This window comes from Brienomyrus brachyistius, chromosome 10 (genome assembly GCF_023856365.1).
Source record: "Brienomyrus brachyistius isolate T26 chromosome 10, BBRACH_0.4, whole genome shotgun sequence".
Taxonomy (NCBI): Eukaryota; Metazoa; Chordata; class Actinopteri; order Osteoglossiformes; family Mormyridae; genus Brienomyrus; species Brienomyrus brachyistius.
In genome coordinates, this window is record NC_064542.1 from 24,918,291 (window position 1) to 24,932,868 (window position 14,578).

General features: G+C 40.1%; 1 long non-coding RNA gene across 2 annotated transcripts in view; it reads right to left on the reverse strand.

Annotated features, from left to right (window-relative positions):
* Window positions 1-478: 478 nt before the first annotated feature.
* Window positions 479-14,578, reverse strand: part of LOC125751242 (uncharacterized) — a 35,679-nt gene continuing 21,579 nt past the window's right edge. Inside the window, exon 4 of one of the 2 annotated variants that reach the window (XR_007400563.1) lies at window positions 479-1,968. This is a non-coding gene — a long non-coding RNA (uncharacterized LOC125751242). Of the gene's footprint in view, window positions 1,969-12,169; window positions 12,350-14,578 lie in introns of those variants that run through there. The other variant, XR_007400565.1, reaches the window with a different exon arrangement.

The window sequence follows — 14,578 nt, forward strand, 5'->3', positions numbered from 1 at the left end:
TAGAATTTTTGGTAGAAACCCCTTGAGGTTTTCCTGGAGATTCCATGGCCCTTGAGCTCTGCAGCCAGTACTACTTGACTTTCATTGCCTCCATCTTTCTGTTGATTGGCAACATTCGTGGTACCTAACAAATCAGATGGTCTGGTGGGCGGGGCATTACTCTAGACCACAAAGTGGCAAGTACAGGAAGTGGGAGGTGCATTACAGACAAAGCTGCGCTTTTAAAAAAAACATTTATCGGTAAAAAAAATGACCAATACCAATAACCATAAAAATGCTAAATATCGGCGCCGATAATCGGCCAAGCTGATAATCGATGGACCCTTAAGCAAAACTACTTTGCGTCCATCATGCTTTGTACTGGTGGAAAATGGGGCCCTGAGAGTTTTTTTTTCTTATGACATGACAACAGTGCTCCATTTGTAAATATGTAAATATATAAATATATATATATACAGTAATGTCCTCACTCTTATGCCGGAACTCTTCTATAAACAGGCTATTCAGTGTGTTTCATCTTGCTGCAAGCCAGAGGTGCTTGGCTCAGTGAGCTTCACTATGCATGGCTCAGTGCTCGGTCATCAAGGCTCACTGAGGCTATGGCTCAGCACTTGCTTTGGAGCCCAGCTTCTGATTTTGTGGGGGTTAGTTTGTTTGCATTTCATCTTCCGGTGCATCATCATCACATGTGTGGTTCTGGTTGCCAGGATCTTTTTACAGCTTTGGTTTACTGGCATCTTATTTTCATGGTCATGGTTAGCTAGAATTCCTCAGCTGGTGTGCAGTGCGGCTTGCATCTCGTTTAAATTTTGCTGTAGGGGTGAGCAAGCACAGGAGTATCTGTACTGTATCTGTGTCTGTTCAACTAACAAAATGACCTGAATCCATATCCATAATGAATGGGGCTTAATACTGGATGTGGGTGTAGTTTAAATGGGAAATTTACAATTTTGTGAATATTCTCATATAAAAACATCTTGTAAGAATGCATGTGACCCTTATTTGTTTTGTACTGACCATCTATATTGAGTATGTTGCATGAAGAATGCATATACAATCCATGTTTGGCCATATATAAATGTGACCACCAGTATCATGTAAGATCATGTATCATACATATATAATCTATATATAAAAGAGGCCGAAATGGTACATCCTACACAGTACCCATAATACAAATACCATTGAAATACCATATTATACTGCAGTATAATGTCGTAACATTATAAATAAATACTGCCCAAGCATACAGGTATGTGCATCTAAATGTGCATTTATGTTTAGTTTATGAATGCAATATCCATTCATCCATCCATTCATCCATACATTTTCTGTAACCAAATTGTCCTATTAAGGAGCCTATCCTGGGGACTACAGGAGGAAGGCAGATCTGTGCAACAAACCAAGAGATTTTAAAATTGATAAAATAAGACACACAAGAGAATTTACATATGCAATTGGGTGTTTCTGTATGTAATTTAGATAAATCACAAAATGATCACACAGGGATTTTGGAGCCCTCAGACATACACTGGTATCTGGAAAGGAGAACTTTGTGTAGTTAATGTTTATGTAGGAGGGGCAGTAAACAGTCCAATGAGCATTATGGCTTCCCTGCAAACAGAAGGAAACAGCACAGATAATGTCAGTAATGATCTGATGGCAATTGGCTTCTGAAAGATCAAATTATATGTGCCGGATACTTGTTTCAACCAGATATTAAGCTCACCTTTAGTCCTTTTTGTATTGTTCCCAGGTTGAAGTGCCAGTTCCTGCTTTTCCAGTGTTCTGCACTCGAGTCAACCTCCTATACAAGTCATCCTAAAGTCAAGCAGCCATTCAGCATCCCAAAGCCCCTTTGATTACCTGTTTCCTGCAATATGCTGCCCAGTAGTCTCAGGAACCAGCAGGCAGAAATCCTGGCTTGCGGGATGGACAGCCAGGTTCTAGGCTCTCTGTCTGGGGTCTCTGTCGGTTGTGAAAGTTGATAAGCATGTTTTAACTGAGTGCTCTGGGTCTTGGCTGTCACATTTCATTTTAACCTTGGTGTTTGTACAGTAACGTGTTGAATTTTTGCAGGGTCTAATGAAAAATGATAAAAGAATATTCTCATATTCCATTGCAAGGACTACACAGGTATTAGATAGATAATCAAAGAAAGAAAGAACAATATAGATTCAAAATCTCTGCTACCTGGAGCAGAATAAGTGATTGGAGGATGGATGAATTGATGAATGGATGGATGGATATCTGATAAGAATAAGCTTTTGGAAGGTATATTAAATTCAAGATAAGGTAAGGTAAACTCCATCCATCCTTCCATACATTTTCCTAACCGCTTATCCTACAGGGTCGCGGGGGGTCCGGAGCCTATTTTGGAAGCAATGGGCATGAGGTAGGGAACAACCCAGGATGGGGGGCCAGCCCATCGCAGGGCACACTCACACACCATTCACTCACACATGCACACCTACGGGCAATTTAGTAACTCCAAATAGCCTCAGCATGTTTTTGGATGCATGCACATGCAAACTCCACACACATGTGACCCAGGCGGAGACTCGAACCTGGGTGCCAGAGGTGTGAGGCAACAGTGCTAACCACTGCACCACCATGCCGCCCCTACGGGGAGCTCTGTACTACTATTATTCAATTGTTATTTCTTAATTATTATTATGTCTTCATATATATTCTTTTTACTGTATTTGAGTTTCTGATGCATCACTGTTTGTAAAATATAGATTTAAAGGAAACCTTATGCTTCCAGGCAGATCCTGAACCCTGTGCATGTACTTCATGATTTGAATTATATTCAGCTTTGTATATGATATCCCCATGAATGTGTCATAGAAAACGACAGAACATTAAAATAAATAGAAAAACTGATTTGGAAAGCACAGCACGGCATTTTCATCTCTTGGAAATAAGTGTGAAATCCATAATTTTATCACATCGGGCTGTTTTATGAAAGCATGCTCCAGTTGTTCTTCTGCCTTATGCAGGACTCCAAGCTAATCTTATTTTGGATTAACATCATCAAGACATACATGAGCCACTCTTACAGCTTTCACTAATGCATTTGTCTCAGACTCCCTGAGCACCAGATGTTAGCTGAGGAATGAAACTGGTTGTGTCAACTGGATGCCTGTTATCTACAGATTAATTTACCTAAGATGACAGGTATGCGATCAGGCATTTTAATGATGGCTTTCATTTTGCAAATACATTTTCACCATCTTGAGGTATAACTGCAAAGGAAGATTTCTGAGCAAGCAACCATCGAAACATGTGCATAAACAATACTAAGATGTTAAACTCACTGACGATATAAAGTTCTGTACAAGTAAACAAATGTAAGTTGCTTTAGTTTGATCTTTTGTAAAGGCATTACCGTTTATTTTTTTCATTACTTTGCAACCAGTTAACAATGGGCGTTATACATGTGTAGCAGCTTTCAACATATTTTCATGTTAGTATATGATTTGGTAACATTTGAATGACAGTGACTGTCAGCAGGATAGCGGACAATTATATGTGAAACCATAAGTGTAATACAATTCTTAAATTAAAAAAAAATATGCAAGAGCAGATGGTGTGCAGTATCAAGAAACACTCCATAGGAGAGCCAAATATATTATTAAGGCTGGCTGAACAACTGTTTGCACGGATTCTGTGGGATTACTTCTTTTATTACTCCAAACTGTGCTAATCTACTCTCTGACTTCCCTGTCATATTCAGCAGCTGGAACCCAGTCAAACCAGATGCAGCCTGCGCTACCTTTATGCTTCAGTAATAATGGTGGAAATCACTAAGCCCCATATCAATGCAGAGATAAGCAACACACCATCTTTTGTTCTGTAGCGGTTGCCAGGTACCCGGATTGTTTATTGAGTTCTCTTTGTTCCTGATTCTTAGTTTTGAAATATTAGACATACGAAAATACAAAAAAGGTACAAAGGAATCTGCACCTTAAGTTGCTCTTTCAAATGGATTGAAGTATTTTAATAGCGCTGGTAAAAAGGTAAGGAACAGAAAATTCTAACAATATTCATCTTAAAAAGACCTAAGATACAAATTCATTAAATGTTGTCTGTATTACAATGTGAGCAGTCTTATATTAAAGAGGTTATTCAGATCATTTAAAAATGATTATGGCTACAACATATTGATAAATGAAGATCTTTGTGTTTTATGTCTGGAATGGTATCAAATAAAAGCAATAGGACACATATAGCTTAGAGCAAAGACGTGAATCTGTCTAGATGCGAACATCAGACACTAATAATACAAACCTACAGCCAATTTCTGTCAATGGCATAATGACAATATCTTGCACCACGCCGTGTATAATTTGAATGTGCAGTGCATGCACAGTGGGTGTGGTGTGTATTTTACCATCCTGTATGCATGTTTATGAATAAGTCTCTTACTTGGGAAAATCTTGTTGTTTGTGATGGTGAGCTTGGAGATTTGCAGAACGAACGATACCCAGCACCGGTGTTTCTAGCTATTGAAATAAATCAGGGACAAAGTCAAGTTTACATGGGGTTGGACTTTTGTTTGTTTTTTTTTAAAGGAAAATGGGCATTAGGGTTAAAATACTTGCTGCTATAGCCCTGAGTCATCGATGCCCATGCTTTCCTGCCATTAGCGTTATTTTTTATGTTCAGGGCCTGATTGTGGGCCAAACGAGCGATTGCTTGATGGAAAGACTGATTTATTGATTGGTTTGTCAATGTACTTATTCTTTTGTCTGTTCCTTTAGAACTTGCCTGTACCTTTGCAAGGTAAATTAATAAAAAGCTGGATATTTTTAGTGGCGTAATTCTGGTTGGCATCCCTGTTGGCGGTTGTAACAGCAGAGCTTAACCCTGAGATTTGCACTGGATTGCTGAGCTTTCCTTCTGTCCTTTCGCCATCGTTTCTTCATATGCATATTTAGAAAATATTTTTGTTCACTAATATCCAACACTGATATGCCCCCTCTTTCCTTAATGATTGACATCGGATGATAATATATCAAGAGAAGTGCCAGTTTTGTGTTTTGAGGAAATGTGTTTTTTATACGAGAGGAAGAGTATGGTAGACTGTGACGGAGACAAGCACATGAGAAAAAAGATGTAGGTAAATTATACTTGTTGCATGTGAATTTAAGCTGAAATTCTCTTGAGGGGGTAGGTAGATCATGGATGTTTGGACAGAGAAATTCCACATGTCCAGCTAGGTAGGTTTTGGATGCCTTTGGCAGCTGACCAGTAATAGCTCTGTAAGAGGTGCTGGTGAAGGTAACTGGCAGCACTGGTAATCTGGAGGAAGAGCAACACACTTTGGCAAAATGCCACACGTTCACACTGCCGTCATCTAAGGTTAATGGGGAGGATGTTCCAAAGATAGCAAGCAGTGGATAAATTGGAGCGTTACAGATACAGCTGCTGATAATACATCATCCATCAATCCCCACTTCATATGTGCTTCACTTCAAGGTTTTCAACTTAAGTGCTTTCGATAAATCTGTAGAGTGTGATGAGGCCCAGGAGCGCGACGCAACACACACTCACATTCCTGCCAGTATTTCTTTACTCATGTATACTCAGCTCACTACGTGTTCTAGTAACATGTCGTAATAATAATAATAATAATAATAATCAATCCTTTATTGTCCCTGTGGGGAAATTCTTTTTACGCCTCCCTCAACTTGCTCTTTGTGAAGTAAGCTGTCCGTGAAGGGCAGCCACCTGTTGGGGCGCCCAGGGAGCTGGGGGTTAAGGGCCTCGCTCAAAGACCCGCAGACATACTGAGGCTGGGTTTGAACCGGCAACCTTCTGATTACCAGTACACAGGCTTAGCCCACTGAGCCACATGATTAAAAAATAATAATAATAAAGACTAAGCTCTGTTTGCCAATAAAGAGATGGTCCACTGCAAGTTAACAGACTAAGGTCTCCGTGTTTCATCTGCCATCTCCACTGCACCACTTAGTACCAGCCAGGGAGTTCAAACCTGGGTTTTCCAGATGCGTTAGCCATCTGACGACAATGCGTACATAAAAGCCATTACAATGTCATTGTGTATGTTGTCATAAATATACCATAAAAATCCTGACTGTATGCATTTAATAGGATTTGATGAGACATGTGCTAATGATGTTAATAAAATTGTACTGAGCAGCGTGTACTTATACTTACAGAATGACTGAAGTACTGGCAGTTTCAAGTGTTTTCATTATGTTTCAGCCTTATCCATCCATTTTTCTAATCACTTATCCTTCTGAATCATGGGGGGTCCGGAGCCTATCCCAGAAGCAATGGGCACGGGGCAGAGAACAACCCAGGATGGGGGGCCAGCCCATCGCAGGGCACACTCATACACCATTCACTCACACACGCACACCTACGGGCAATTTAGAAACTCAAATTAGCCTCAGCATGTCTTTGGACTGTGGGGGGAAACCGGAGTACCCGGAGGAAACCCCATGACGACATGGGGAGAACATGCAAACTCCGCACACATGTGACCCAGGCGGAGACTCGAACCTGGGTCCCAGAGGTGTGAGGCAACAGTGCTAACCACTGCACCACCATGCCACCTCAATGAACAGCTTTAAATATAACAATTGTTTCACAAATATGGGCAGAAGCTGTTTAGTGGCAGGGTAATGAGGCAGCTCAGTGGGTGGCGCTGTTGTCCTCCCCTCCCAGATTGAGGGTTCAATCCCAACTCTGCTTTGTGGGGGGGTTGCATGTTCTCCCCATATCAAGTGGGCTTGCTCTGGGTGCTCCAGTTTCCTCCTGTAGTCCAGAGACATGCAGCAAAGCTAATTAGTATTTCTAAATTTGTCACAGTGTGTGTACCCACCCAGGGTGCGCCCCGATCTTAGGCTGTGTGGAAGAGGGTGCAGGTCTCCCTGATCAGGATAAGGACTTGGAATCTGCATAGAGTTATTCAGTACTGCAACAGATATTTCTGACTTGGAGAGTCTTCCTATATTGGCACTAAAAAGAATTGATGACTCATTTCTAGACATAATTAGCAAGCCAATGTTGCTGGTTCTTAAATGAAATATTGTTATAATCACAGCTTTGTGTTACTGGACTAAACATACAAAACTATGAAGTTTGTGAGATGCAAGATATGACATTAACCGTTTTATATTCGGATCAGACGTGGAATACAATAGCAAAAGAGACCCTTGGAGTTTTCTTCACTTTAAAGTATTAGTAATGATTTGGAATAATATTTCAACTGGAAAGAAGGTGCCCAGCTTAGCACGCCAGTGTCAGCAGCTTTTTCTGAAACTGCAAACAATTCTAAAATTTACAGAGACTTGAAAGGCCTGGAAGTGGTCAGGGTGAGTGTAGGGGTGGAGTGCTGAGCTCCATATAGCAGAAATTTACCACCATCCTCATTAAATCCGTTGAAATCTGTATCCCTACAGCTCTCTAAACTTTCACCTGCTGGGAGCTGTCAAAAGCACTTAGACTGCCAGGCTTCACACTTCACAGAGAATTAAACATGGAGTTCCCATCAAAGAATGCAGGCAGACCTAACACTTCCCTGTTAAACATTTGTAGACATTAAAACTATAGAATATTTTACTATCTTGCCTACTGGGGAAACAAGTGTGCTATGGAAGAAAATGAAACGATGAAAATAAATAAACAATAGGTCACCATTTCTGCAAATGGGGAAAACACTGTGAATGCAGTGATGGCCTGAGTATCTCCTAACTCCAGTGTTACTACAATAACCATTTTTAAATTTTCGCCTTGCTCTTTGCTTTTTAACTCTGCTGGGAAGGAGCGTGTTGCTGATACCTGGTCACCCCTGTTTCTGAGTGTAATCTGTGGGGGGGGAAATCATATATTGATGAATGTTAGTAGTTAGCACACTTATAAAATGTAAATGAAATGGGGTTAGGTGTCTAGTCTACAATCTTGCTGGATTTTTAGTCGAGAAATTACAAAACAGAACAAGAAAGCATTTAAGTTTTTGATACACTTAATATACCAACTGTACATTTGGCCATTGTTATTAATTGTGCTTTTAAAGTGACCGAATAGTCAAATCAGTTGTCAACTGTCTGTGTAGTGTGTTCCAATTACATACATCTGCTTTTTGAGTTGTGCAGACAGTCTGTATTTATAGACTTAGAGTAACATTTTGATGATCATTGTGTCATTGTGTTAATAATTAGATTTTTATGGCATCACTAAAACCTAATATAAGCTTCTCCTCATGTGATAAAATGCTCGTTATTAAATGTTTTTAAAAGATTTCTAGCTAATAATATGGTATTAAGCAGCAATTCTTATCTCATTCCGCTACTTTTTTTGAATTCTCAAGTAATGTCCAGTAGCATTTTCAGAATGCCGGTACCACTGGACATGCAGTAGATGCAGTGTAGCATATAAGATACCGCTGGAGTCTTCAGTGTAATGCATACATGTTCTGTGGGGGAAAAGAAATCCTGGAGATTGTTCCAAAACCACAACAATCTAGCAAGACTCAGCATGGGGATATTCAGCGGTGGTTAATCCTTTGGCCTTGGCGATTTTCACATTTGCATTTGTTTACTTAACTTTTGTCACAAACAATGTGCAAATGACGCAGATAATGCTTCACAAGTGTGAAGTACAAGCGCAGTAGAAGTACAAGTACAAGCGCAGTAGAAGTACAAGTACAAACGCAGTAGAAGTACAAGTACAAATGCAGTAGAAGTACAAGTACAAGCGCAGTAGAAGTACAAGTACAAGCGCAGTAGAAGTACAAGTAAAAGCGCAGTAGAAGTACAAGTACAAATGCAATAGAAGTACAAGTAAAAGCGCAGTAGAAGTACAAGTACAAATGCAGTAGAAGTACAAGTAAAAGCGCAGTAGAAGTACAAGTACAAACGCAGCTGTTTTCCTATAAATCCCACGATACATTTATGGTTCGTAATAAACACCCAAACATACACACATATTTTCTAGTCATTTATACATGTAAATGTTTGCCCTGTGTGGTTCATAATTTGTGGATTGTAAAATCATATGCCTTAGAGAGCAAACCTTATTAATGATTTGTAAATGTGCTCAATATAAATGTGCTTATTGTGTGAAACCTATAATTTTTAAGCTGTGAATACAGCAATCTCTCGCTCCCATCCAATTCATATACTGCACTGACAGCTGTCTGAATTACAGTTTCAATATAAACTGATGAAAGGAATCCACATGCACTCACATACTATTTAGTATAATGATTTACAAAGCTTACAATCTGGCACTGTAACCCTTTGCACAGATGAATATTTACTGAAGAGGTCAGAGTTCACTGCCACATTAACCATAATTATAAGGGTAGATTAACACCTGGGAGTTGAACCTGCGTGTTTCCTGCATAAAGTCCAGCTCCTTAGTCAATATACAGCTAAATTCATGACAGTCAGGAAGGACAAGTGTCAGTAGGCGGCATGGCCACTTGAAAGATTTGATAATGTATGTCAATTGCTATGCCACCCCATGACATCCTTCGTATTTTCATAAAATCCCTTTAATTGGGGGATTAATTGGCCTAAGGGCCAATTAGGATAAGGATGGTGTGTGTGTGTATGTTTGTATATGCCATATATATATATATATATATATATATATATATATATATATATATATATATATACAGATTTTTAGATTTATATGCAGTACTGTGCAAAAGTGTACAAAAGTGACTTAGAACAAAACACACTATTTAACATTAGAACATGTGCAAATTAAGAGTAACACAACAAAATCTAGTAATAATTTCTTCTGTTTTCTAAAAGGTTACTGATATCTAGTTGGATGGCTAGATGAACACCGCTTCAGTTCCTTCTGTCCTTTCGCCATCGCTTCTCCTCAGGGGCACCTCAGCCGTTCCATGATTTTGTTAAATTTCACCAACAGCTCATTCAAATAATTAAATATATTGTTTGAAAAAGTCAGTGACAGATTGACTAGCTGTGTGAGATGTGCTAGTGGCCAAGTCAAAAAATACATGGCTGCACTGGACGGTCGCTGCAAATACTAGGATGATTTTAGCAGAGGTTCTGAAATGGCTAAGCTGACACACTTTGACAGGCATAATATCATAGTTTTACACCAACACAAGGCTAATCTAAGCATCATTTTCTTTGCCTGCCTAAGACTTTTGCACAGTACTGTGTATATATCCATCCATCCATCCATTATCCAAACCGCTTATCCTATTGGGTCGCGGGGGGTCCGGAGCCTATCCCGGAATCAATGGGCACGAGGCAGGGAACAACCCAGGATGGGGGGCCAGCCCATCGCAGGGCACACTCACACACCATTCACTCACACATGCACACCTACGGGCAATTCAGCAACTCCAATTAGCCTCAGCATGTTTTTGGACTGTGGGGGGAAACCGGAGTACCCGGAGGAAACCCCACGACGACACGGGGAGAACATGCAAACTCCGCACACATGTGACCCAGGCGGAGACTCGAACCCGGGTCCCAGAGGTGTGAGGCGACAGTGCTAACCACTGCACCACCATGCCGCCCCTCTGTGTGTGTGTATGTATATATATATATATATATATATATATATATATATATATATATATATATATATATATATATATATATATATATATATATACTGTATATGAGAGAGAGATTTTCGAAAGGCAGAAGTTGATGCTTGTGTATACAACTGCTTGTGTATGCTGTTTAAAATTATGTAAATAAGATGGATGGAAATTCATTATAAATGGTCTGTTTACAGCCAATAATCTGACAGCAAAATGTAAGGTTTAGAATCAAAGATGTAATGTTTAGAATCAGCCCACATTTATATGTTAGAATCAATGATGTAAACATATATGACTAATGGTCTAGATCACAGATATGACACATTGAGCAGAGGAGGACATGTGTATCTCAGAAGACAAAACTTCCACATGAAGACTTATGGTAGCAAGATATTTATAGATTGCTTGCATTTGTTCAAAAGTTCAAAAGTACAGCCTAAGTTTGAGGATAAGGAGCAGCAGAGTGACTGTCTGACTAAACATGCAAAAGATGGGTGAATGAGAAAAGTTGCCCCTACTGAACATCCCCATGGAGGAATATCTTGCGTCTGATCAACAGATAATCAACCACACGCCCTCATCACAACGGGGCATCTTCATGTTACATACAATCACTGTACATTGCAAAACAGTCACAGTGAATAAAAAGATTAATAGCCTTAAAATTATTAAAGATCTTTAAACCAAAGATATCCAAGACATGCTCAGGGACTATGCCAGAACTTCCATGCCGGAGCTTCCAGAGGACCGGTGGTACCAAGACATGCTATTATGGTGGGTCATGAGAGAAAAGACACCCCACATTGAAAGACACCCCACATTGAAAGACACCCCACATTAAAAGACACCCCACATTGAAAGACACCCCACATTGAAAGACACCCCACATTGAAAGACACCCCACATTGTGGTTCTCAGGCAAAAGGCTTCTTTTTTAAATTTAGCAAATCAAACACAAAAGAGAAACCAAAAAAGGAGCAGCAACTCAGACCACACAGAAATACCAAGACAGCAATATGGGAATGTAATGCCGCAATGCAGGAATCAAACACAAAGAATGGCTGGGGAATAGAGTAAGGGTAGGCGCTTATAAACACTTATAAATGTTAAGGAGAGAATTATCAGAAGACAGATCTGGGCTATAACTAATCTGCCACAAAACAAACAACTAGGGGCAACAAGGAACAGGTGAGAGTAATTACAATCAAACACTAGGGACTAGGGCAACACAGGAGATACAGGGAACATAGGTAAAATACCAAAACTAGGTACACACAATGATAACCAGAAACAGATACAAACAGAGGGATCAAAAGAGAAGCAACATGAATCGAAGAACTAGCAATGGAGAAAAGCAAAACTCAACCATCGACCATGATGGATTGAAGGCAACTTTAAAAAAAGGTAACCCAGACAAGGTTTGTATGGCATCCAACGCCTCACCACCTACACAAGTGAGAACCCTCCCTCCCCAAGCAGTAATATTCAACTTGCAAATGACCATAGCACCTTCTGTGGATTTTTTGACAGTAGGTCCTGAGAGCCCCCACCCTCACCCCCACTGTCTGGAAAGAACTCAGCTCTTGCTTGTAGTCTCACAATGTAATAGCACTTTTCCACTGCCACCAAGAACCGCATATCAGAGACATACCACAAGCTGACTTTCCTTTTCCGTACCTCAGCCATACTCACACTGACATGGCTGAGAGCGTGATCAGTCTCAGCTGGTTGCCTCACGGCCATCTGATTGATTCTGTGTCTTTATGCATGGATTATCTAGGGATAAAAGGACATGTTCTATATATTATTTACCATTAGTAGCATCACACTTTGTGATATATTGATGCGTTCCCCATAATACGGAACTTAAAAATTTCCAGCCACCTACTTAAAAAAGTGCTATAGAACAGCTGAATGGAATGGATTCATAATGCAAATTTACACAAGTGAATGCTAATCCGACTAGCATTTAACCCTAACGCTAAACGCTGTTTCTCACAGACTTCCAAGCAGAAATTATGATGTACACTGTGTGAACAGTAAATACGTGTCTGTTCGGATTTATGTCACTGTTGCTCTGTACAGAACCTGGCAGCATCTTTACCCAGCCGACCCTTCTGCAGAAGAATACTCAATCGAGCCATAGCTGCACTGTAACTAGTTTCTTTTCATGGTACAGCTAGTGGAAAAGAGCCGCAAGATACATGTTTCGGGTTTAACCTTACTGTCGTGTTGGGGTCGGCACCGACCCACTTGTAAGTTTACATAAAAGCACCACATAAATTCATGTACTGCATCAAGCATCAAGGCGTTTTGACTTTGTCAGGAGTCTTTATTTAAACAAAATATATTAAAACAAAATCAAGACAAGGTAAGACTAATTCTGTTTATTTATATAATTCTCTTGAGGTTTATTTTGCCATTATTTATTTGTTGAAAACGAGAGGTATGCTGTCAAAGAAAGGTCCAGAAAGCCTCACCAAATATATTAAAACCAATCGAATCATGGATAAGGAAGCCTAACAAGGTAACCAAGAGGTAAGAAACAAATTGGATGATAAGTATCTTATGACTGATTTAAGACACGGGTCAGCACCTGTACCTTTCCTGTAAGGAAAGTTCTGGACCTGACATGAGATCTCGGGGACTGGGCAGACCAACAACAGCAGTATTCAAATTGATCTTCAACCTCTCCCTATGACTGAGAATTGTACCCTCATCTCCTATCTGTCATTATCATTCCAGTGCCCAAACACCCAACTGCCATTGAAGTGAAAGACTTCTGACCAGGTGACCTCACTCCCATTATTACCAAATGCTTGGAGAGGCTGATAGTCTCACACATCATATCCAAAGCTCCAAACGCCCAGGACAAGCGCCAATATGCCTACAGACTTAACGCATCCACCATCATTCTACATGCGGCTCTCACCCACCATAAACACCCAGGGTCAAACAACAAGTTAGTTGGGTTGGGTCTTAGCCAACTCATACTGTATGTGCATGGGTGTCTGATTTCCTATCCGACCTCCCCCCAGACAATGAAACTGGGCCTCCATCATTCATCCAGCCTTACGCTCAGCACCAGTGCACCCTCGGGCTCTGCCCTCAGCCCACCCTATTGTACCCTCTACACCCACCACTATGTTCCATTACAATGCATCACACCCTAGACATCATTTGTTTACACTGCTGCCATCCGATAGAAGGTGCAAGGCAGTAAAAGCCCAAACTACCAGACTTACAGTATAAACAGTGTTTACCCCAGTTTGGTTACCATGGTGAACCAGGCACTATAGGACTCACACAAAGCACCGACACCCTACACCCCCACCAGTTGTCGTATACTACCTATCCATCGTACTTTGCACATTGTCATTGATTTGCACATATTTCCTGACTATTCCGTATTTTGTACATGTTGTTAAATTCCATATGTCTTGTCCTGCCTTGTGTTTTGTTTGTCCCACTCAGGAGCTGCAATCCCAAAATCATTGTACTGTCATGCATAACAACAATAAAGAATTGAATCTTGAATCTCGAAAATCAAGTTTGGATTTCTGTACGAAATTTACAAACCATTAAGAAAGCTTTAAGAAATTTTAGACTGAAAAAGTGAATCAACTGACTTATTTGCATCAGAAATTCACTAGAGATGTGCTGGTGAAGAGCTATGTGAAGCAGATTATGTCTCAAATGACAAGATATAATGCTGACTCCAAGGAGCAATATCCCATTCCTTCTCTTAAAGGATTTATTGGTGGGGAATGTAGAAATTTACTACAAGCTCTTGCTGTGATTCCATTTCACAGAACTTTAAAGTCTACAATGTGGTACCGTCAATCCTACCATAGTGCTGATATCTCTCTACACTTGAAGCTTATATTCATGCACATGCTATTTTGGGAGCCCTGAAAACTTAAATCCCTTCATAATCATATGTATTTATAAGTGCTCATTGGTGTATTGGAAGGCTTTCAAAGTAAATACAATTCCTGTCAAAAT